The sequence below is a fragment of the Mesoplodon bidens genome (assembly GCF_964165515.1).
Source record: "Mesoplodon bidens genome assembly, chromosome: 11".
Classification (NCBI taxonomy): Eukaryota; Metazoa; Chordata; class Mammalia; order Artiodactyla; family Ziphiidae; genus Mesoplodon; species Mesoplodon bidens.
This window is the reverse complement of record NC_138167.1, coordinates 65,197,494-65,222,335: the sequence shown is the minus strand read 5'-3', so window position 1 is coordinate 65,222,335 and position 24,842 is coordinate 65,197,494.

Sequence of the window (24,842 nt, the reverse complement as noted above, 5' to 3'; positions counted from 1 at the left end):
AGCTTACCAATTTCACTTTAAAAAGCCAGCTGGGATCTTGGTGGAGATCGTATTGAATCTGTAAATTAATCAGTCAGTCTTAAAATGTTAGGTCTTCTAGGGCTTCCCTGGTGCACAGTGGTTGAGAGTCCGCCTGCCGAGGCAGAGGACGCGGGTTCGTGCCCCGGTCCGGGAGGATCCCACATGCCGCGGAGCGGCTGGGCCCATGAGCCATAGCCGCTGAGCCTGTGCTCCGCAACGGGAGAGGCCACAACAGTGAGAGGCCCGTGTACTGCAAAAAAAAAAAGTTAAGTCTTCTGATCTGTGAATATGTCTTTACATTTATTTACATCTGATCTAATTCCTTCAACAATGTTTTGCTATTTCCATTGTACGAGTCTTACACATCTTTTTTTTTAAGCTACAGCTAAGTATTTTATTCTTTTTGTTGCTATTTTAACTTGAATTGTTTTCTTAATTTCATTTTTGGAATGTTTATTGCTAGTGTATAGAAATACAATTGATTTTCATATATTCATCTTGTATCTTGCAACCTTGTTGAACTCATTTATTAGTTCTAATAGTTTTTTAGTGAGTTCTTTAGAATTTTCTGTACACAAGATCATGTCATTTGTAAATAGAGATTGTTTTACTTATGCCATTCTAATCTGGATGACTTTTTATTTATTTATTTTATGACGTATAGTTGATTTACAATGTTGTGTTAATTTCTGCTGTACAGCAAAGTGATTCAGTTATACATATATGCATATTCTTTTTCATATTCTTTTCCATTATGGTTTATCACAAGATATTGAATATAGTTCCCTGTGCTATACAGTAGGACCTTGTTGTTTATCTATTCTATATATAATAGTTTGCATCTACTAATCCCAAATTCCCAATCTATCCCTCCCCCAACCCCCCACTTAGGCAACCACAAGTGTGTTCTCAATGTCTGTGAATCTGTTTCTGTTTCGTAGATAAGTTCATTTGTGTCATATTTTAGATTCCACGTATAAGTGATATTATATGGTATTTGTCTTTCTCTTTTTGACTTACTTTTCTTAGTATCATAATCTCTAGGTCCATCTGTATTGCTGCAAATGGCATTATTTCATTTTTTTTATGGTTGAGTAGTATTCCATTATATATATGTACCATATCTTCTTTATCCATTCATCTGTCAATGGACATTTAGGTTGTTTCCATGTCTTGGCTATTGTGAATAGTGCTGCACATATCTTTTTGAAGTAGCGTTTTCTCCGGATACATGCCCAGGAGTGGGATTGCTGGATCATATGGCAACTCTATTTTTAGTTTTTTGAGGAACCTCCATACTGTTTTCCACAGTGGCTGCACCAATTTACGTTCCCACTAAAAATGTAGGCGGGTTCCCTTTTTGCCACACCCTCTCCAGCATTTGTTATTTGTAGATTTTTTTAATGATGGCCATTCTGACCAGTGTGAGGTGGTACCTCATTGTAGTTTTGATTTGCATTTCTCTAATAATTAAAAATATGGAATGCTTTGGGAATTCCCTGGCGATCCAGTGGTTAGGATTCCATGCTTTCACTGCTGAGGGCATGGCCAAAAAAAAAATATTTGGAACGTTTCACGAATTTGTGTGTCATCCTTGTGCAGGGGCCATACTAATCTTTTCTGTATCATTCCAATTTTAGTATATGTGCTGCTGAAGCGAGTACCTGGATTACTTTTCTTTCTTTTTCTTGCCTGATTACCCTAGCTAGAACCTCCAAAACAATGTTAAATAGAAGTGATGACAGTGGACATCCTTGTCTTGTTCTTGATCTTAGGGGGATATCATTCAGTCTTTCACCATTAAGTTTGATTTTAATTATGGGTTTTTCATATATTACCTTTATTAGGCTGCAGAAACTCCCTTCTATTCTTAGTTTGCTAAGTATTTTTATTATGAAACTGTGTTGGATTTTGTCAGATGCTTTTTTCTGCATCTGTTGAGATGATCATATGGTTTTTGTCCTTTATTCTATGGATGTGATGTATTACATTAATTGATTTTCAAACCCCCAAGACCACCTTCGGGATCAATGATTCAAAAGAAGGACTCATAGGATTCAGTATGTAGTCATACTCACAGCTAAGTTTTATTATATAGTGAAAGGACACAGAGCAAAATCAGCAAAGAGAAACAGCACAAGGGGCAAAGTCCAGAGGAAACCAACACAAGCTTCCAGAGCGCTCTCCCAGTGGAGTCAACATAGGACACGCCTAATCCCTCCAACCAGTCCTGACAACATGTGAAATATTGTCTACCATGGAAGCTCATTTGAAATTCAGTGTCCAGGTTTTTTAATAAAGGCTGGTCCTATAGGCATCCTTTGTCTAGCATGTATCGAAATTCCAGACTCCCAGAAGGAAAGCAGGTATTTAGCATAAACCACATGATTTGTATAAACAGTGTAGGCATAGTGAGCTACTCTTACCAGTCCTTAAATTCATGTTCCCAGATACCAGCCAAGGGCCAACCTTGCAAGCAGGCATTTCTAAGGATAGCAGTCTCAAGCTCCACATGTTAAATTTTTTCTGCATAAGATATTAAACCAACCTTGTATTCCTGGGATAAATCCCACTTGTTCATGGTATAACGGTATAATTATATACCATGGTATAATTCTTTTTATATGTTTTTAATTTTTATTTTTTTATTGAAGTATAGTTGATTTACAATGTTGTACCAATTTCTGCTGTACAGCAAAGTGACTCAGTGATACACATATATTCATTTTTTCCTTTTTATATATTGTTGGATTCATTTTGCTAGTATTTTGTTCAGGATTTTTGTGTCTAAATTTGTAAGGGATGTTGGTCTGTTGTTTTCTTTCCTTGTGATGTCTTTGTCTGGTTTTGGTATCAGAGTAATACTGGCCTCATGCAATGATTGGGAAGTTTTCCCTCCTCTTCTGTTTTTGGAAGGGTTTGTGGAAGATTGGTGTACTAGTTTCCTTTTGCTGCTGTAACAAATTACCACAAACTTAGTGGCTTAAAATAACAAACTTATTCTCTTACAGTTCTGAAGATTCAACATCCAGAAATGACTCTAAAGTGAGAAATCAAGATGTAACAGGACTGGTTCCTTCTGGAGGCTCCAGGAGAGAATCTATCTGCTCCTTGCCTCTTCCAGCTTCTAGAAGCTGCTCATGGCTATTTCCTCCATCTTCACAGCCAGCTGGGTAGTAGCTTCTTTTTTAGACTCTGCTTCCTTCTTCACATGGCATTCTAACCCTGACTTTTCCATCATCCCTCTTAGAAGGACCTTTGTCACTACATCAGGTCCACTCAGATAATCTGGGATGATCTCCCCATCTCAAGATTCTTAATCACATCTGTAAAATCCCTTTGTCATATAAATTAACATTCATAGATTCTTTAAATTGTGACAGACATGGGTATTTGGGGGAAGACATTATTCAACCTACCATAATTAGTATTAATTCTTCTTTGAATGTTTCATAGAATTCACCAGTGAAGCTATCTGGGACCAGACTTTTTTTGTGGGAAGTTTTTCATTATTAATTTGATGTCTTATAATTCATGTTTTCAATTTCTTCTTGAGTCAGTTTTGATATTTGTGCTTTTCTAGAATTTTCCCATTTTATCTAAATTATCTAGTTTGTTGGAGTACAGTTGTTCATAGTATTCTTTGTTTTTTTCCTTTTTTCTTTGGCTTTGTGGAGGTATAATTGACAAATGAAATTGTATACATTAAAAATATACAACATGGGACTTCCCTGGCGGTCCAGTGGTTAAGACTCCGTGTTTCCAACACAGGGGGCATGGGTTCGATCCCTGGCTGGGGAACTAACCTCCCACATGCCTTGTGGTGTGGCAAAAAAATGGGGAAAAAAAAAGTATACAACATGATGATTTGACCTATGTACACTTTGTGAAATGATTACCACAATCAGGTTAATTAACACATCCATTACCTCAGCTACCTTTTTTGTATGTGTGTGTGGTGAGGATGCTTAAGATCTATTCTCTTAGCAAACTTCAAGTACACAGAACAGTATCATTAGGCAGTTACCGTTCTGTACATTAGATCCCCAGGGCTTATTCATCTTATAATTGAAGGCCTGTACCCTTTGATCAGCAGCTCCCCGTATGGTATCCTCTTATCATCTTTCCTCTTTCTGTAAGTTTAGTATTAATGTCCTCTCTTTTATTTCTGATTTTAGTCATTTTAATCTTCTCTCCTTTTTTCTTGGTCAGTCTAACTAAAAGTTTATCACTTTTGTTGATCTTTTCAAAGAACCAACTTTGGGTTCTGTTGATGTTCGCTATTGTTTTTCTGCTCTTTAGTTCATTTGTTTCTGCTCTAGTCTTTATTATTTCCTTCCTTCTCCTAGCTTTGAGTTTTATTTGCTCTTTTTTTTCTAGTTCCTTAAGGCGGAAGTTTAAGTAATTGATTTGAGATCTTTCTTCTTTTTAAATATAGGAATTTACAGTTATAAATTTTGCCCTGAGCCCTGCTTTAGCTACATTATGTACATTTTGGTTCTTGACATTTAAGAGGCAATGTTGTGTAGGGGTTAAGGTCATAACATCGGGACCCACTCCCGGGGTTGAAATTCAGCTCTGCAACTTATTAGCTGCTTGGCCTTAGGCAAATGCCTCATCTGTAAAATGATATGATAATAATAGTAAATACCTCATAGAATTGTCGTAAGGATTCTATATATATTAATATACTTAAAGGATGTAGGACAATGCCCAGAAAATAGAAAGCCCTTAATAAGTATAGCTAATATTATTTATTCAACAAATATTTATTGAATCCCCACTATGCAGCAGGCTCAGTTTTCGTCGGAATGGTAAACAAGACTAGGGCGCTACTTTCCTGGCATATATGTTCCAGTTGGGAGAGGCAAACAGTTAATTAATTAATTAATTAATTAAGGAAAAGTGCTACATTGAGAAATAAAACAGGGTGATGTGCTAGAGATAGGCTGAGGGACTCCTTCAGATTGAAAGAGGTGGTTTAGGGAAAGCCATGTCCACATGAAATCTGTCAAGGACCTGCCAAGCTGAAGAACAGGCTTACGTAGAAGTCTCACAATAGGAACAAGAGTGGAAAGTTTGAGGGCTGGAGAGGGGATAGAGGAAGAGTGGTGTCAGAGGAAGTCAGTCTGGGACTTTTTTTGGCTTGCAGGATCTTAGTTCCCCTACCAGGATCGAACCCCTGCCCTCTGCAGTGGAAGCGCGGAGTCTTAACCACTGGACCGTCAGGGAAGTCCCCTGACTTCATGGGATTCCAGAGTTCTGGCTGTTCCATAATTTTTTAAAATTTTTATTGAAGTATAGTTGATTTACAATGTTGTGTTTAATTTCTACTGTACAGCAAAGTGACTCAGTTATACATATATATATATATTCTTTTCCATTATGGTTTATCACAGGATATTGAATATGGTTCCTGGTGCTATACAGTAGGATCTAAATGTTTGTCCATCCTATATATAATAGTTTGCATCTGCTAATCCCAAACTCCCAGTCCTTCCCTCTGCCCACCTCCTTGGCAACCACAAGTCTGTTCTCTATGTCTGTAAGACTGTTTCTGTTTCATAGATATGCTCCTTCATGTCGTATTTTAGATTCCACATGTAAGTGATATCATATGGTATTTGTTTTTCTCTTTCTGACTTTGTTTAGTATGATAGTCTCTAGGTCCATCCATGTTGCTGCAACCATAACTTTAAAATATTCTCTTATTGATGGTTGCTTCCCAGTTTGTTGCTACTACAACAATGGCGGCAGATCAGGTACATCTCTGTGCAGTCATGTGAGTCTCTCTTTAAGATAGATTCCTAGAGGTGAGGTTGCTGGGTTGCATTACTTTTTAACTGGAAACAATGTTATTAAAAAATAAATAAATGAGAGACCATACAATGAGGAATGGGACCCACTAGGGGCACCACAGACACATTCTAGAAGACTCTCATGTGCTGAGTAGTTAAGCCTTCAGGCAGCAAGGAGCTACTGAATAATAAATTAGAATTATCATTCATTGGGACTTCCCTCGTGGAGCAGTGGTTAAGAATCTGCTTGCCAATGCAGGGGACACAGGTTCGATCCCTGGTCCAGGAAGATCCCCCATGCCGTGGAGCAACTAAGCCCGTGCACCACAACTACTGAGCCTGCGCTCTAGAGCCCGCGAGCCACAACTACTGAAGCTCACACACCTAGAGCCCGTGCTCGGCAACAAGAGAAGCCACTGCAATGAGAAGCCCGCGCACCGCAACAAAGAGTAGCCTCCGCTGGCTGCAACTAGAGAAAGCCTGCATGCAGGAACAAAGACCCAAAACAGCCAAAAAAAAAAAAGAATTATCATTTATTAAGAGCTTATCATGTGCCTGTCACTCTACTTCCTTACATGCAAATTCATATTTCATCCTTGTAAAAATACTCTGCTATAATACTATTGGTATCCATCATTTTACAGCCAAGGAAACTAAGACTAAGTTAAAGTAACTTGCCAAAGAAAGTTGCACAGCGCATAAGTGGGGTAGCCTGGATTTGAACCTAGGAATCTTGACTCTACTTCTAAGTTTAAGCACTATATCCAGTGGTCGAAGAGGTGGAAATGGATCAAATGCAGACCGAGAACAAGGTGTCTTCTTCTAGCCATGTGAGAATAGCTCTGAGAGTTTTGAAATCGCTGGTTAAAAAAAAAAAAAGAATTGGTTATCCCTCATGATGCCTTGAATCTACACACGAATCCTATTAGTTGCCTTATAGCGAACATCCTCTCTCCTTTTTTCCTATTGGAATATCACTAAATGGGCACACAGTCACCCAGAATGAAAATAACATCTCTTACCCTCCTTGCACGAGATGTGATCATGTGTCTAAACTCTTGCTGATGGGATACAAGTAAAAGTGTTATATGGCAGCTTCTAGGAACAGAAAATAAAAGACTGTTGGTGTACCCTTTGCCTACTTCTCCATCTTTTGACAAACTTCTGCCTGGTCTGCAGATATTAACTTGGTGCCTGAGGCTGAAGGCCACGCAGCAGCAATGGAGGATGACCCAGGGAGCTGGAAGCAGCTGAGCAGGTAATTTCGTGGAGTAGAGCTTCTATTCCTGCCCTGGGCTGCAGGCATCTGATATTTTCTATTCTATTCTACCTCATTAAAAAAAAGTTGGGGGCTTCCCTGGTGGCGCAGTGGTTGAGAGTCCGCCTGCTGATGCAGGGGACACAGGTTCGTGCCCCGGTCCGGGAAGATCCCACATGCCGCAGAGCGGCTAGACCTGTGAGCCATGGCCGCTGAGCCTGCGCGTCCGGAGCCTGTGCTCCGCAATGGGAGAGGCCACAACAGTGAGAGGCTCGTGTACCGCCAAAAAAAAAAAAAAGTTGGCTGTGACCCACTTGATTTCACAACACACTAATGGGTCACAAGTGCCGGCCGCCCTTGAAAGGCAAGTTCCAAATGGGGCAGGAATACTGGAGAACTGGTAGGGAATATTTAGTCACCATGTGCATTGGGTGCTGTTTTCTGCTTTCAAGAGGCCTCAGAGAGCAGGGCACACACAAACAGAAGCACTCCAGTCTTCAGCAGAGATAGAAAGGAATGTACTCTGCTGGCAGCCTCCAATCCAAATTGTCCAAGGGTTCCCTAACATGGAGACAATCGGGGCTGAAAGAAGCCCTCTGCTTTGGTATTTCAAACCTAGGCAATTATGAGGAGTGGCTTAGGAGCAGTAGTGAGAGATAAGGCTAACTTTCCCCCAGAGACCAGGAGCCTGAAGGCAAAAAATGGGATTAAGGAATTTGCCTTCCCACCCTGTTTTAGAAGCATTGAAAGCGGCTGCCATTAAGCTCAGCACAGAGGCTCATTTGTAGACCAAAGTCTCCCGGCCTAAAATTTTTATCTAGGTGAGGTCTTTGACTGCGGTCATTTGCACATGAAGCAAATAGTCTGGAAGGCTGCTAAGTAAAGAATTAAACAGTAGTCCCCCCTTATCCGTGGGGGATAAGTTCCAAGACCCACAGTGGATGCCTGAAACCATGGAGAGTACTGAATACTATACATACTGTTTTTTCCAGCATCTCTACTCTTGCTCTTTGGGGCCATTATTAAGTGAAATAAGAGTTACCTGAACACAAGCTCTGTGACACCACAGTAGTCGATCTGATCACCGAGAAGGCTACTAAACATCTAAGGTGCAGGAAGTATATGCAGTGCGGATGCACTGGACAAACGGGTGATTCATGTCCCTGCGGGACAAAGGTACACTGGGCAAGGTTTCATCACACTACTCAGAACGGTGTGCAATTTAAAACTTATGAATTGTTTGTTTCTGGAATTTTCCATTTAATATTTTCAGATGGCATTTGACCTTGGCTAACAGAAACCAGGGAAAGTGTAAGTGAAACTGAAACCGTGGATAAGGGGGGGCTACTGTATTACCCAAGTAACCACCAGTTTGGCCTGAAAACGTCTGTGACTACTCAACCCTGAAGCCATTCCCAGGCTACAAACCCGCACCAGCAGTGAAACAGGCACTGAAAACCGTGTGGCCCCAACAGGCATCTCCCCAACACTAACCTCTCCTGTGTCCTTGGGGGATAGTGGTCATTTCTCTCATTTTCAGAACAGTCATTTTTACTGTGGTTATCTTGTTCCTACTCCACTAGTACATATCTAAAGACAGTTTGTCTTTTAGTTTATAGGTTGCACCTCTATCTGGACCCAGTGGGTAGTTATAGACTTAGATTATAGACTTTGAGCTGGACACAGTGGGATTTGGGGAGTTTCTCTATTGGGGAGCAGGTGGATGTGTTTCATAAGTGGAGAGATGAATATATATAGGGTGACCATTTAATTTATCATCCAAACTAGGACACTTCTTTAAAAATTATTTTAAATATTATTTATTCGTATGTTAATGAAATTATGTGTGCATGTTTATTTTAATAACATTATTTAGGTATCATTGACATATAAAAAACTGCACATATTTAAAGTGTACAAATTGAAAAGTTTTGACAGTATATACCTGTATATACCCATGAAACTGTCACCACAATCAAGATAATGAACTTATCCATCACTTCTGCCAAAGCTTCCGTGTGTTCCTTGGTGATCCTCCTCTCCTATCCTTCCTTGTACCCCCCAACAGGCCACCACCAATCTACTTCTGTCACCATACAGTAGTGTGCACTTTCTAGAAAGTATGTAAATTCTATATATATACAGCATAAATTATTTTATATGGCTTCTTTCACTCAACATAATTATTTTGAGATTCATCTATGTTATTGCAGGTATTGTGAGTGTATTCCTTTTTCTTACTGAATAGTATTCCATTGTATACATATACCAGAGTTTGTTTATCCATTAATCTCTTGATGTACATTTGGGTTGTTTCCAGTTTTTGGCTATCACAAAAAGCTGCTCTGAACTGTCAGTATTTGTATGGACATATATGCTTTCTTTTCTCTTGGGTAGATAACTTAAGGTTTTTTTTCACTTTTAATGGGACTTCCCTGGTGGTGCAGTGGTTAAGAATCTGCCTGCTAATGCAGGAGACACGAGTTCGAGCCCTGATCTGGGAAGATCCCACATGCCGTGGAGCCACTAAGCCCGTGCGCCACAACTACTGAGCCTGCGCTCTAGAGCCTGTGAGCCACAACTACTGAGCCCGCATGCCACAACTACTGAAGCCCATGTGCCTAGAGCCCGTGCTTCACAACAGAAGCCACAATAATGAGAAGCCCGCGCACCACAATAAAGAGTAGACCCCGCTCACCACAACTAGAGAAAGCCCGCAAGCAGCAATGAAGACCCAAAGCAGCCAAGAATAAATAAATAAATAAATTTAAGAAAAAAATCGTGGTAAAATATACATAACATAAAATGTATCACTTTAACAGTTTTTTTGTTTGTTTGTTTGTTTTGCGGTATGTGGGCCTCTCACTGTTGTGGCCTCTCCCGTTGCGGAGCACAGACTCCGGACGCGCAGACTCAGCGGCCATGGCTCAAGGGCCCAGCCGCTCCGCGGCATGTGGGATCTTCCTGGACCGGGGCACGAACCCATGTTCCCCGCATCGGCAGGCAGACTCTCAACCACTGTGCCCAGGGAAGCCCACTTTAACAGTTTTTAAGTGTTCAGTGGCATTAAATATATTCACATTGTTGTGCTACCATCACTCTATCAATTTCCAGAACTTTTTCATCATCCCAAATAGAAACTCCTGTACCTATTAAACAATAACTTCCATTTCTCCCACTCCCCAGCCCTTGTAACCACTTTCTGTCTCTATGAATTTGCCTGTTCTAGGTAACTCATATAAATGGAATCATATAGTCTTTGTCCTTTTGTGACTGGCTTGTTTCACTTAGCATAATGTTTTCAAGGTTCATCCATGTTGTAGCATATATCGGTATTTCATGCTTTTAATGGCTGAATAGTATTCCATTGTATGTATATTTCACATTTTGTTTATCCATCTAGCTGTTGATGGACACTTGGTTTTTTCTATCTTTTGGCTATTATGGATAATGCTGCTATGGATATGGGTGTACAGGTATCTGTTTAAGTCCCTGCATTCAATTCTTTGGGGTATATACCTAGAGGTAGAATTGCTGGATCATATGGTAATTTTATATTTAACTTTTTGAGGAACCACCAAGCTTTTTCTTTTGACTTTTGAGTGAAGAGGAATTCTGTTAATAATTATGTGGGATAACAGTGTAAACTGTGACTCTCCCATGCAAACTGGGATGTATGGTCGTCTTTTGCATATATAGATGTACGGATGGAATGTGGCAGAGAAAATTGTTTTCTTGTATATGTTCTCTACTTGGTCTGTAAAATTTAGGTGTGCATGTGTCTACTCAGAATGAAATTCATATTTCCAAGGCTGCCTTGTGGCAAGGTGTAGTTGTGTAAAAGTCCTGGCCAATGGGATATGTAAAGGCAGCTGCAGTTTCTGGGAAGGGTCCTCATAGGGACCTCCTTCTCCCATTTCCTCCTTCTCCTGACTGGAATGGAAATGTTATGGCTGCTAGATCTCGGAACAGAGTTAACTTAGGAAAGGACGATGGACAGAGCAGAGCGGGTAGAAGGACCCTGGGTCTCTGCTACCGGCTGGAATCACTAATGCCAACCATGGACCAACCACCTCTGGACTTTTACCAGAGGAAAAAATTAATTCTTGTTTTTTGTTTGTTTTGAGGTTTTCTGCTCCTAATTCTTACAGGGGCTCTCAGTAGCTAGTCACTGATTGTTTTAATGCTCGAAATATGATAGTTACATATTACTGATCTTGGAGTTACGTTTGTGGAAATCCAACCCATTGCCTTGTTTTCTTTGCTTTGCTCAATGCTAGGCTATTTCAAGCTCCCTCACCCATCACACCTCCTCCCTCCTTTTCTCCTCGGCCTTTTGCTCCCCCTTCACGGCAAGCAAAGCCTTCGGCCTGGACCCGCGCTTCCAGCAGCTTGCTGTCACTGGGGCTGGAGAAGCTGGCGGTGTCCCGAAAGCTGCGGGAGCGGAGGCTCCTCCGGGGTTCCCTCACCTGCTCCGCCCGGGGCTCTAAATCTGAAGCTCCTCCTGCCAGCTCTTCGCCACGAGTCCTTGGTCTCTTCATGCCATCTCCTGTCACTGTTCACTCTTCGAAAACTCGGCATCTGGGCCCAGGGCAGGGGCAGGCAATGGAAGGCAAAGGGGCCAGAGATCCGTGCTCGTGGTTGACCGGGGGGTCCGGACGAAAGCCTCAGTTGTCATGAGGATCTCAGCACCTGGGCAATCTTAGTCGTTAACATCCCCTCCAGGGGATGTTACACACACCCACTCCCTCTGCCTTTCAGAAGCATTCAGCCTCCCCATCTGTCCACCCTGAATCTTTCTCCTTTCTCTCGGCCTCACCTTAATCATGCTGCTTTTCCTGCTGGGCTAGGGCCCACAATCACTCTCTTGAACTATTTATTATCTGTCTCCAGCCTCACTGGCATCTCTGACTCCTTCTGTGCTCCCAACCCCCGCCCCCGCCTCCTGGAAGGCAGGAGTCAGCAGACTTTCTGTCAAGGACAAGATAGCAAATATTTTAGGCTTTGCAGGCCTTTCTTCCCTTGTAGCAAGAAAGCAGCCATAGACAATAGGTAAACGAATGGGTGGGGCTGTGTTCCAATAAAATTGTATTTACAAAAACTGGCAGCTGTTGTTTGCCGACCCCTGCTCTAGGGCATTGTTCTGCCAGGCGTTCCTGACTCCCTTCTGGATTTTTAATTTCCTTCTCTATGCCAATTTCTTCTCCACATTCTACAAATATATTCAAGTATCTGCCTTTTTTTTTTTGTGCTGTGGGTTTTATTGTTTGTTTGTTTTTATTTTTATTTATTTATTTATTTATTTTTGGCCACTCCTGGCGGCATGTGGGATCTTAGTTCCCTGACCAGGGATCAAACCCACGCCCACTGCAGTGGAAGCGGAGTCTTAACCACTGGACCGCCAGGGAAGCCCCAGTTGTCTGCCTCTTAATGGGAAAATAGCTGAAAGGAGAGAGAGGATGAGTCAAAGGTGAGGGAACACAGAACAGTTTGGGGCTGAACTTAAAGGAGAGGGCAAGAGAATGAAAGTGATTTCAACGAACATACATCAAGAGTAAGTCCTTGGGGACTTCCCTGGTGGTGCAGTGGTAAAGAATCCGCCTGTCAATGCAGGGGACACCGGTTCAAGCCCTGGTCCAGGAAGATCCCACGTGCCGCGGAGCAACTAAGCCCGTGCACCACAACTACTGAACCTGTGCTCTACAGCCTGTGAGCCACAACTACTGAGCCCATGTGCCACAACTAAGGAAGCCCTAGGGCCCGTGCTTCGCAACAAGAGAAGCTGCTGCAACTAGAGGAAGCCCGCGCACAGCAACAGAGACCCAACGCAGCCAAAAATAAAAAGATAAATAAATTTATTTATTTATTTATTTTTTTAAAAAAGAGCAAGTCCTTGTAATGATCATATCTAAAGCATTGAAATAATAAGAAACCAGCCCTTTTACTAATTGTAGTAGTTTCCGGGGCCACACCAAAGAGAACCTGGATCACTTTGGATTAGGTTTGGCTGGCAGCAATTGGAAAATCCAAAATAACAATGACTTAAACAACATAAGAGTATTTCTTTCTCTAAATAAAAACTGAGAGACACACAGCACATGGAGGGAATGGTTCTCCACAATGACAGGGACCCTGGTTTCTTTTTCTATCCTTTTGCTGTGCCATTTACACCTTCCACTTCCAAGATCACCTCACAGTACAAGGTGGCTGCTTGAGTTCCAGCCACCATCTCTGTCTTCTAGCCAGCAAGCAGAAGGAAAAGGTAAAGAGATGAGCACAGTCCCCCCGTGGTGGGCAGTCTCTATAATGACTCCCTGTTATCCCTGCCTCCCAGTATTCACATCTTTGTGTAACACTCTCTCCCTGAGCATGGACTGGATTTACTTATTCACTTCTAGGGAAGGTAATACAGGAGAAGTGGTAGAATATTACTTTCAAGATTAGTTCATGAAAAGATGGTGGTCTGTCTTGGGTGCTTTCTTTCTCTTTCTCTGGATGGCTCACCCTGGGGAAATCCAGCTGCCATGTTGTGAGGCTGTCTCATGCAGAGCCTAATTTGAGGGAATTTGGAAATGGATCTTTTTTTTTTTTTTTTTTGGAAATGAAACTTTTGAGGCCTGCCGATAGCCACATGAGTGAGCTCAGATGCAAATCCCTCTCCCCCACCTGATCCTGGTAGAGTCTTGGGATGACTGCAGCCCCAGCTGATACCTTAATTGCAGCCTCTGAGAGAGAACCACCCAGCTAATTTGCTACTGGATTCCTAACTTACAGAAACTTCAAGATACAAATGTTTTGGGCTTCCCTGGTGGCGCAGTGGTTAAGAATCTGCCTGCCAATGCAGGGGACATGGATTCGAGCCCTGGTCCAGAAAGATCCCACATACTGCAGAGCAGCTAAGCCCGTGCGCCACAACTACTGAGCCCACGCGCTGCAACTACTGAAGCTTGCGTGCCTAGAGCCCATGCTCCACAACAAAGAGAAGCCACCACAATGAGAAGCATACGCACCCCAACGAAGAGTAGCCCCTGCTCGCCACAATTAGAGAAAGCCCACATGCAGCAACAAAGACCCAATGCAGCCAAATCATGATCAAATCATTGGTCTTTGGTGATTAATCTCCAGCCCCTTCCTTCTCCCCCGAAGTGGGTGGGTGAAGATGGAGTTGAAAGTTCCAACTCTCTAATCCCATGGCTGGCTCCTCTGGTAAGGGGCTACCCAAGCTTGGTGGGCTTCTGGTAGCTCCTGAAGCTACCCAGGGGGCCCACCAAGAGTACCTCATTAGCATAGACTCAGGTATGATTAAAAGGAGCTTATTATGAATAACAAAAGACACTTCTCTCCCCCCATCACTCAGGGTTTTAGGAATTCTGTGTCATGAACTGGAGACAAAAACCAAATATATATTTCTTTTTTTTTTTTAAGTATATTTATTTATTTATTTGTCTGTGTTGGGTCTTCATTTCTGTGCAAGGGCTTTCTCTAGTTGTGGCGAGCGGGTGCCACTCCTCATCGTGGTGTGCGGGCCTCTCACTGTTGCGGCCTCTCTTCTTGCGGAGCGCAGGCTCAGTAGCTGTGGCTCATGGGCCCAGCTGCTCCACGGCATGTGGGATCTTCCCAGACCAGGGCTCGAACCTGTGTCCTCTGCATTGGCAGGCAGATTCTCAACCACTGCGCCACCAGGGAAGCCCAAATATATATTTCTTATATCACAATATCACAGTCCCTTCTCCCTGTGTCCTCACATGGCCTTTTCTCTGTGTGCTCCAATCGCTGGTGTCTCTGCCTCTCCTTATTAGAAGGTTAGTCATATAGGATTAGAGCCCTACCCTAACGGCCTCATTTTAACTTAATCACCTCTTTAAAGAGCTTATCTCTAAATAAGCTACATTCTGAGATACTGGGCATTGGGAATTTACAAATTTGGGGGGAACACAATTGACCCCATAACATCATCTTGCTCCAGAAATCTTCACCTTCATTTATGCACGATTCATTCAACAAACATGTACTGGACATATGTAGAGATGGCACTGAAAGGCTGCCCAGGGATGGAGAGTGGTATTAGGTGGCCAAGGTCTAAGTCTTGGGGAGTTGAGCATTTTTTTTTTAAATTTATTTTGGCCGCGCCACGTGGCTTGCAGGATCTTAGTTCCCCGACCAGGGATCGAACCCAGGCCCCCTGCATTGGGAGAGCGGAGTCTTACCTATGAACCATCAGGGAAGTCCCTCCACTCAGCATTTTAAAGGCAGAAGAGGAGGGCCCAGAAAATGAGATTGGGGAGGAGTGAAGGGCTCCCTTTCTGTCAAGTGGATCCTCCCTCACGCTCTCCTCTGGCTCTTCAGCCAGCCTCTTCCCTAAGCCCTTCCTCAATTTGAGCCCCGTTCCTGCCTCTTGGGACTCCCCATCCCTCCAGGCATGAGAGTAGCTCTTCTGGTGTCACATTCCAGTTGGATGTCAGTGGAACCTTCTGCTTGGGTGTCTACTACTTTCCAAGGGGATTAAGGGTAGTGGGGGAGTGCTCTGGACACTTAACAGGGATGTAAAATCTTAGGCATTCAGCTGAATCTCTGTATCAGCCATAGCTGTAGCTGTTTCGCTCCTCAGTTACCAAACGGCAAACTCACCTTCTCACCACAGAATTCATTTCTTCCAACTCCACCCTGTCTAGTCCAGTGAAAAACACATTTTCCTCTGATTGATATGATTTTGCCCTTTTCCCTGAGAAATGATAAAAATTCCTTGGCCTTTCTGTCCCCAAAATGCATTTGCTTTCCTCCTGGGGATTTTTTTCTTAAAAATGACATATGATAATGCCTCCATCTGAGCTACCAGGGAAGGATAGCGTCATTCTGAACTACATCTCTGATTTCCCAAATTCCTCTTCTAATCTAGGGAGAGTTTTGTCCATTCTGCCATAGTATTTTATTTTATATAAATTTATTTATTTATTTTTATTTTTGGCTGTGTTGGGTCTTTGTTGCTGCACGCAGGCTTTCTCTAGTTGCAGAGAGCGCGGGCTACTCTTCGTTGCGGTGCACAGGCTTCTCATTGCGGTGACTTCTCTTGTTGTGGAGCATGAGCTCTAGGCGCGCAGGCTTCAGTAGTTGTGGTTCGCAGGCTCTAGAGCTCAGGCTCAGTAGTTGTGGCGCACAGGCTTAGCTGCTCTGCAGTATGTGGGATCTTCCCGGACCAGGGCTTCAACTCATGTCCCCTGCATTGGCAGGCGGATTCTTAATCACTGCGCCACCAGGGAAGCCCTCTGCCATAGTACTGAAACCAGAGAAGGGGCAGACACCAGGCCTAAGGATGTGGATGAGTTGTGTTCTGATGCTTTATCTTTGCTCTGTGCGGTAGGAAGCAAGGCCATCTACTGAGAGTAAAAGAGGAAGGCAAAGGAGTACATAGTTTAGCAGAAAAAAAAAAAAAGATTAGCAATAGTCTTGTGGAGACCTGGAGAGAGAGCTGACCAGAGATGCTTGGTAATATTCTCAGCATTGTTGAAGGCCCAGGGAGATGGGTGACCCTGAATTTTAAGCCAGACCAGTTTGCCCCTGCAGCATACAGCTGCCTAGATGCACCACTGTCTCCTATTCCTGGCTAATAGCACTATTGTCCCCTAACTGGAAACCTCAAGCCTTCAAGGAGCCAGCCATTCAACCACCAACCTTACAGATTCAACTGCCTAAATATTCCTTAAATCCATCCCCTCTACATTTTCTTTCCTCCTATAACAGCTTCCTCATTGGACTCTCTGCTTCTGTCCTTTCTCCACTCCGCCAGGCTATTACAGTAACTTTCAGATGCTTTCCAAATTCTCAAAAATTTGATTGTGTCACTCCCCTACTTAAAGCCCTCCACTGGTTCCCTGTCATCTGTGGGCTTCGTTCTAAGCACAGCAGAAGCCACTGGAGGGCTTGGAGCAGTGACTTGATTCAATTAACGTGTTGAAAAGATCACTCTGGCTTCTGCGTGGAAGAACTACTTTGACAGGGGCAAAAGTAGCAGCAGGAAGACCAGTGAATACGTCTTCTTATGCAGGTGAAATGGTGGCTTAGACCACATGCTGGCAGTGGGGAAAGAGGTAAGGGGAGAGATTTGAGATTTATTTTTAAAATAGAATTGATCACATTTGCCAATGGATTGGGTATAGATTGTATGGGAGAGGGGGGTGTTAGGAAAGACCCCTTACTTCCAGAGACTCCCCGAGTCCTTGGTGCCTGCAGCACTTTGCCCTTCCCTTTCCCAAGTCATGCCTCTCAGTCTTGTCACTTCTCCACCATCATTGCCAGCTCCTTAAAGGATGTGATTCTTCAAGGCCTATGACTCTCTTCCACTCCAATTTTATCAGCTTTCTCTGGGAAAGCTCACTTACCCCTTAGCTCCTACTCTTAACTATATACTGACATTTTCTGAGTCTACATCTCCATTCTTGACCCATTGTTTATCATGTTCCATACCAGCCTTTTTGTCTGCAATAGGCACCTCAAATTGAACGTGTCCAAAACAGAACCTATTCTTTGACCCTCAAGGATGCCCCACTTTCTGTACTCTTTTTTATTTTATACATTTTATTTATTTATTTATTTTGGCTGCTTTTGTTCTTTGTTGCTGTGCATGGCTTTCTTTAGCGGCGAGCGGGGGCTACTCTTTGTTGTGGAGCGCGGGCTTCTCACTGCAATGGCTTCTCTTGTTGCGGAGCATGGACTCTAGGCGCGCAGGCTTCAGTAGTTGTGGCTCGCAGGCTTCAGTAGTTGTGGCTTACAGGCTCTAGAGCGCAGGCTCAGTAGCTGTGGTGCATGGGCTTAGTTGCTCCGTGGCATGTGGGATCTTCCCGGACCAGGGCTTGAACCTGTGTTCCCTGCATTGGCAGGTGGATTCTTAAGCACTGTGCCACCAGGGAAGCCCTGTACTCTTGATCTCAATGCTCTCACCATCTCTCCAAATATTTCTCGTTCTTTACTAGTACATCATCATCTTCACCTTTCTCTCCATTAACCCCCATGTGCTGTGAGCCAACAAATTCCATGGTCTTCAAACATGTTTCTCACTCAGTCTTTCGATCCATTTCCAAAGTCACTGACTTATTTCAATTCCACATTATCTCTTGCTTGGATTATTCTTACCTCCATGAACCACTCATTCTCTAGCTTTTCCCTCTGGATTTCTGATGCTTAGAATTCATATTTCTCTGGGATTGCTCCACACATGGCTTGGTCAAAGTTCAGGTGGAATCACCAGGAACCAGTCTCTTATCTTCTTCCTGCCCTGCTTCCTCTGTGCTGACTGTATTCCTAGGCTCTATTCCATTCCTGTGGTGCTGCCATAACTCTGGCCTTTCCCATTCAAGTCAGCAAATTAAAGACCTAAAAATTGAGCCTCATTGGCTCTGATTGACCAGATTTGTGTCATGAACCCCATCTTGAACCGATTATTGTGTTCAAGAGTACAGAATGTTCTTATTGGCTTAAGACTAGGTCACATGCTTCACCCTTGGTAAGGGGCTGGAAGAAGTTTCACCCGAAGCATAACAGTTGAACGTGGGGGAGGAATGGTTCCCTTAAAGCAAAACCAGGGTACCATTATCACAAGAAGGCAGATTTGATGCTGAGCATCATCTACTACATGTTCCTCTTCCTGTATCCCTTTTCTTACTGAGTGGTACCACCTTTGACTTAACCACCCGAGGTAATCCTTGGCACATCCCCCACATCCAATCAAATCCAACCAAATGACAAGATTCTAATCAATTTTTCCTTTCTGTCCTCAACGTCAGGTTGCTATCAACTGTCTCATATGTTCACAATCATTCATTCCCTCCAACGTATAACAAATTTCCCTGGCCTACTGACTTTGGATTTTGCCACTTGATATGCTTTGGCCAGTGGGATGTAAGTGTATGTGACCTTTGTCACAACTGAGCAGAGCTTTAAACACAATTGTGTGGCTTGACCAGGGGGCTTTTTCTCCAACCCTCTGCTATGAGAACAACATGTCTCAGAAGATGGCTGTTCCTTCATCCTGGGTTCCAGAAAGAAAAGATTTGTGCAGCTGCATCTAGCAGAGGGATAGCCAACCTGAAACCTTCATGTTACATGAGGGAAAAATAAGTATATGTTGCCATATGCCATGAGATTTTAAAGTTGTTTGTTATGCAGCATATCTTAGAGAAAGCTGAGTAGTACATACACCTGAGTTCAAGTCCTTATCATTTCTATCTGGATCACTACCACCATTCCCCACTCCCACTGCAGCATCCTCCCAGCTATCTTTCTTGCTGGGCATCTGGCCTCCTCCTGCCCATTCCCCGCATTGCAGCCACAGGGATCTTTCTAAAGGGCAAATCTGATCACATAAACTCCCTGCTCACCTCCAAAGTTTTACCACTATTTTCAGGATAAAATTCAATCTCCTTCTTTAAGCACATCCCAGCTTTTTAGGAGCTTATCCAGATCTCCAGCTTTATCTACTTCCTTTCCCCACACAGGCACCCATTGCCCCAGTCTCACTGAATCCCATGAAGTTACTGAATGAAGCATTTTAAGTTAGTGGTACCTTCACCCACCCTGCTGGCTCTGCCTGCAATGGTCTGCCTGTTACTCATCTTGGGGTCTCTTACTTGTTCATCAAGAAGTAATGAACCCCTAGCCATGTCTTCTGCTTCTTCGTCTTTTTTTTTTCTTTTCGCCACGACGCACAGCTTGCGAGATCACAGTTCCCCAACCAGGGATTGAACCTGGCCATGAAAGTGCTGAATCCTAACCACTAGACCACCAAGGAAACCCCCAGCCATGTCTTCTATTATGGAACCCCCTGCCCAAGGTGGATTTAGATCTCCTCTCCCTCCTCTGTGCTCCCACAGCACCTTGTGCCCACCTACTCCTCTTGTAGCACGAGGTTCACTAATCTCACTCCTTCCTGGCCCCAAAGTCTCACGAGGTCAAGGACAGGGTCTGGTTTGTCTCTGTGTTCCCTGGGCTTGGTGATCCCTGGCACAAAGTGTGTAGTGATGCTTGGAAGATGATTAAATGATAACATGAACACATGTATTGGATTTTCTACTACGTATGTCTCCAAATCAGCCAATCTTCTACATTGCTACCAGAGTCATCTTCCTATAAACAAGATTTAATGATGTGACTTCCTTGCTAAAAAAAAACTGTACTGGCTCCTCTTTGCTCTTACTTAGTTGTCTCAGTCTACTTTCATCCACTCCTTTGACCTCAGGCACTATTTGTATCCTGATGATACCCAAATTTCCAGCCCAGAACTTTCTCCAGTTTTATATGTAAAACTGCCTATTGTACTTAACCTACTCAGGTATGGTCTTGCAGGGACCTTAAACTAGAAGAATCGATGTCCATTTTCTTCCGCAAACCTTCTTCTCTCAATAAATGGCGTCATCAACCACTCATTTGCCCAAACCTGACACCTGGGAGTCACCCTTAAGAGATGGGTCAAGAGCATGAACTTGGCAGCCAGATATATGGCTTCAAATGCTGATTCTGCTACATAGTACCTATGTGACTTCAAGCAAGTTCCTTAACCTCCTGTAAATCTGTACACTCTCGTCGTGGCGGACCTACCTCTCCAGATCACTGAGATGGCTGAATGATGGAGTCACGCCAAGTGCTGGGCAGGTACTACCGCATGGTAAATCCTTACCAAATATTAGCCTTTATTGTTATACTGATCCTCTCTCTCCTTTACCCTGTCATCCAACCACCAGGTCTGTAAATTCTATATTCTCAATATCTCTGGAATCTGTCCCATCCTTTCTACCCCACAGCCACCATCTTGATCCAGCCACCTGTCCTCTATCACCCGATGAGTGCAGAAGCTTCCTAACCAGTCTTCTGGACTCCACTCTTGTCCCCTTTCAATCCTTTCCCCATACTTCTACTGTGGCTTTTTCTGAAAACCAACTCTGCTCTTGTCAACTTCCTGCTGAGCCGAACTTCTTTCAGTTCCTCAAATGGACAGAGCTCTGCTCTCCCTCGATAAATGCTGTTTCCTCTGCTGGGGACTGTGGGCTCTGTAAGCCACCTCCACAGGCTGGCTCCCTCTTCTTTCTGCTCCTCACGTAAACATCAGGCTGCCTGCTCACCTGCAAGGCTCTGTTAGGCATCCTTGCTTTGTGTCACTTTCCTCCAAAGTGCCTCAATGTCCCCTATTATAGCACTCATCACATATCACCCCAATGATGGTTTCAGTGACAGTCACCCATCACTAGACGAGGAGCTCCACAAGGCAAAGTCTTTGTTTTGTCACCACCATATCTCTAGGATTTAGCACAGAACTGGCCCATAATTGGAGCTCAATACATTTTAAAATTATTTAACTTACTTTTAGGTGATATGTGCACCTAGTAGAAAATCCAAAAGGTGCAAAGGGACATACAGTAAAAAAAAGTCTCTTTTTACCCTAATTCCTCAATCTCCCACTGTAACTATTTTCTTGAGGATCCTTTCAAGATATGCTTTGCAAATACAAGCATATGTGCATATATACTGTAGGTGCTGTAGCATATTATACACAGTATTCTACACCTGGCTATTTTCTTTCTTAACAATGTATCTTGAAAGATATTCCTTTTTAGCTTGTATAAATTTTTTAAAAATCTGCATGTTCCTTTGTAAAGATGCATCATAAATTATTGAAGCAGTCCTTAGCTGCTAGGTATTTAAGTTGTTTTCAATCTTTTGCTATTATAACAATGTTACCCTGAATAACCTTGAACGTGTCATTTCACATATAAGTGAATACAGACCTTCCTCGACCTTAAGATGGGGTTATGTCCCTATAACCCATCATAAGTTGAAAATATTATAAGTCAAAGATGCATTCAAGGGACTTCCCTGGTGGCGCAGTGGTTAAGAATCCACCTGTCAATTCAGGGGACACGGGTTCGAGCCCTGGTCCAGGAAGATCCCACATGCCATGCAGCAACTAAGCCCATGCGCTACAACTACTGAAGCCTGTGTGCCTAGAGCCCGTGCTCCACAACAAGAGAAGCTACGGCAATGAGAAGCCCGTGCACTGCAACAAAGAGTAGCCCCCGCTTGTCGCAACTAGAGAAAGCCCACGTGCAGCAATGAAGACCCAACACAGCCAAAAATAAATAATAATAATAAATAAATTTATTTTTATAAATGCATTCAATACACCTAAACCTACAACACATCAAGCTTAGCTGAGCCTACCTTAAACGTGCTCGGAACACTTACATTAGCCTACAGTTGGGCATAATCAGCTAACACAAAGCCTATTTGATAATAAAGTGTTGACTATCTCATGTCATTATATGAATACTGTACTGAAAGTGAAAAACAGAGTGGCTGTCTGGGTCCAGAATGTTTGTAGGTGTATCGGGTGTTTACCCTTGTGATCACGTGGCTGCCTGGGAGCCATAACTGCTGCCCTGCCCAGCATCCTGAGAGAGCAATTCTCCCAAATACCACTAACTCGGGAAAAGATCCAAATTCAAAATTTGAAGTATGGTTTCTACTGAATGAGTGTCACTTTCGCACCATCCTAAGGTTGAACCATCGTAAGTTGGGGAACGTCTGTATATCACAGGATAAATTCCTAGAAATGAAATGGCTGAGTCAAACCATACATGCATTTCATAGTGTGTTAGATGTGCCACGCTGATATTGTAGAAGTTCACCAATTTACACACCCATCTGTAATGTACTACTATACATTCTTCACATGCCAGCCAACACAGTATTATCAAACTCCTTGATCTTTGATCTGATAACAAAAAGAACGCCATCATAGTTTTATCATCTCTTTTCATAATTGAAGGTGAACATCTTATATACTTAAGATCCATTTGCAAAGTTAAAGGACAACGACAAAGTGGGAAATTACAAATCATCAATCAGACAAAGACAAACAAACCAACGGAAAATTGAACAAAAGCTTGAACTGGCACTTCATAAAAGACGAACTCCTAACGGGCATTAAGGGAAATACAAATTAAAATCACACCAAGACTGCACTGCATTCCCACCAGAGTAGCTAAAATTAAGAAGTCTGGCAATACCAAATGTCCTCAATGACATGGAGCAATAGGAACTCTCATACACTGCCGGCAGGAGTATAAACTGATAAACTGCTCAGAAAAACTGAAGATATGAATGCCCTATATCCCAGAAATTCCAGTCCTGGTATCTATAACTCCTTGAGAAAGCCTTGCCCATGTATACCAGGAGTTATGTAAATGAAGTTCAGAGCAGAATTGCTCCCAATGGAACAAAAATGTAAAATCTTAAATGTCCATCCATAGTAGAATGGAAAAATAAATTGTAGTTTGTTAATAACAGCGGAAAACCATACAGCAATAGAATGACCAACTCACAACTTCATTCATCCTCATGGCCGGGGAGCATAAAAATGCGAGCTAAATAAGTCACAAATGAAGAGCATGATTCTCCTTATATAAAGGTAAAAAATGGGTGGAGCTAAACTACTGTACAGTGTCTGAGGATGCAAACGTAGGAGGAAACACTATATTAAAAAGACTAGGAGGGGGACTTCCCTGGTGGTGCAATGGCTAAGAATCCGCCTGCCAGTGCAGGGGACAGAGGTTTGTTCCCCGGTCCGGGAGGATCCCACATGCCATGGAGCAACTAAGCCCATGCACCACAACTACTGAGCCTGTGCTCTAGAGCCCACGAGCCACAACTACTGAGCCTGCGTGCCACAACTGCTGAAGCCCGGGCGCCTAAAGCCTGCGCTCCACAGCAAGAGAAGCCACTGCAATGAGAAGCCTGTGCACAGCAAGGAAGAGTAGTCCCCACTAGCTGCAACTAGAGAAATCCCACAAGCAGCAACGAAGACCCAACGCAGCCAAAAATAAATAAATTAAAAAAAAAAAGACTAAGGGGACTTCCCTGGTAGCACAGTGGTTGAGAATCCGCCTGCCAATGCAGGGGAGACAGGTTCGAGCCCTGGCCCGGGAAGATCCCACAGGCCGCGAAGCAACTAAGCCCATGCACCACAATTACTGAGCCTGCGCTCTAGAGCCCGCAAGCCACAGCTACTGAGCCCGCATGCCACAACTACTGAAGTTCGTGCGCCTAGAGCCCGTGCTCTGCAACAAGAGAAGCCACCACAATGAGAAGCCTGCGCACTGCAATGAAAAGTAACCCCCACTCACCGCAGCTAGAAAAAGCCCGCACGCAGCGACGAAGACCCAACGCAGACAAAAGTAAATAAATAAATAAAATAAATTTATAAAATAAAATAAAAAGACTAGGGAATGATAATGACTGAAGTCAGTGTAGTGGTTACGTCCTCAGAGAAGCAAGGGGTTTGTGATAGGAGAGGCCACCCAGCCAGGGGCAGAGCTGCTAAGATACTGGCTTTATTTTATTTCATTACCTGGATGACGGTTTTACACGTGTTGGCTTTGCCTTTAAAATGTATGTGTATGTTTCATACACTCCTCTGTGGGTATGATGTATTTCACAATATAAAAATAAAAATAAAGGTTCAGAATAGCATATGTATAATATCATTTAACTAAAAGAAAATAGTTTTAAAAAGGCAAAGAGATATACATTTGTTTCCTCATATGTGCACTGATTAGCTCTGGGAGCATACGGAAGAAACTGGTAACAAAGATTGTCACTGGGGGACAAGAATAGGATGAAAAAGATGTCTTTTACAGTGCTAAACCATGTTAATATATTACCTACTTAAAAATACATTTGCATGGGGAATTCCCGGTGGCCCAGTGGTTAGGATCCTAGCT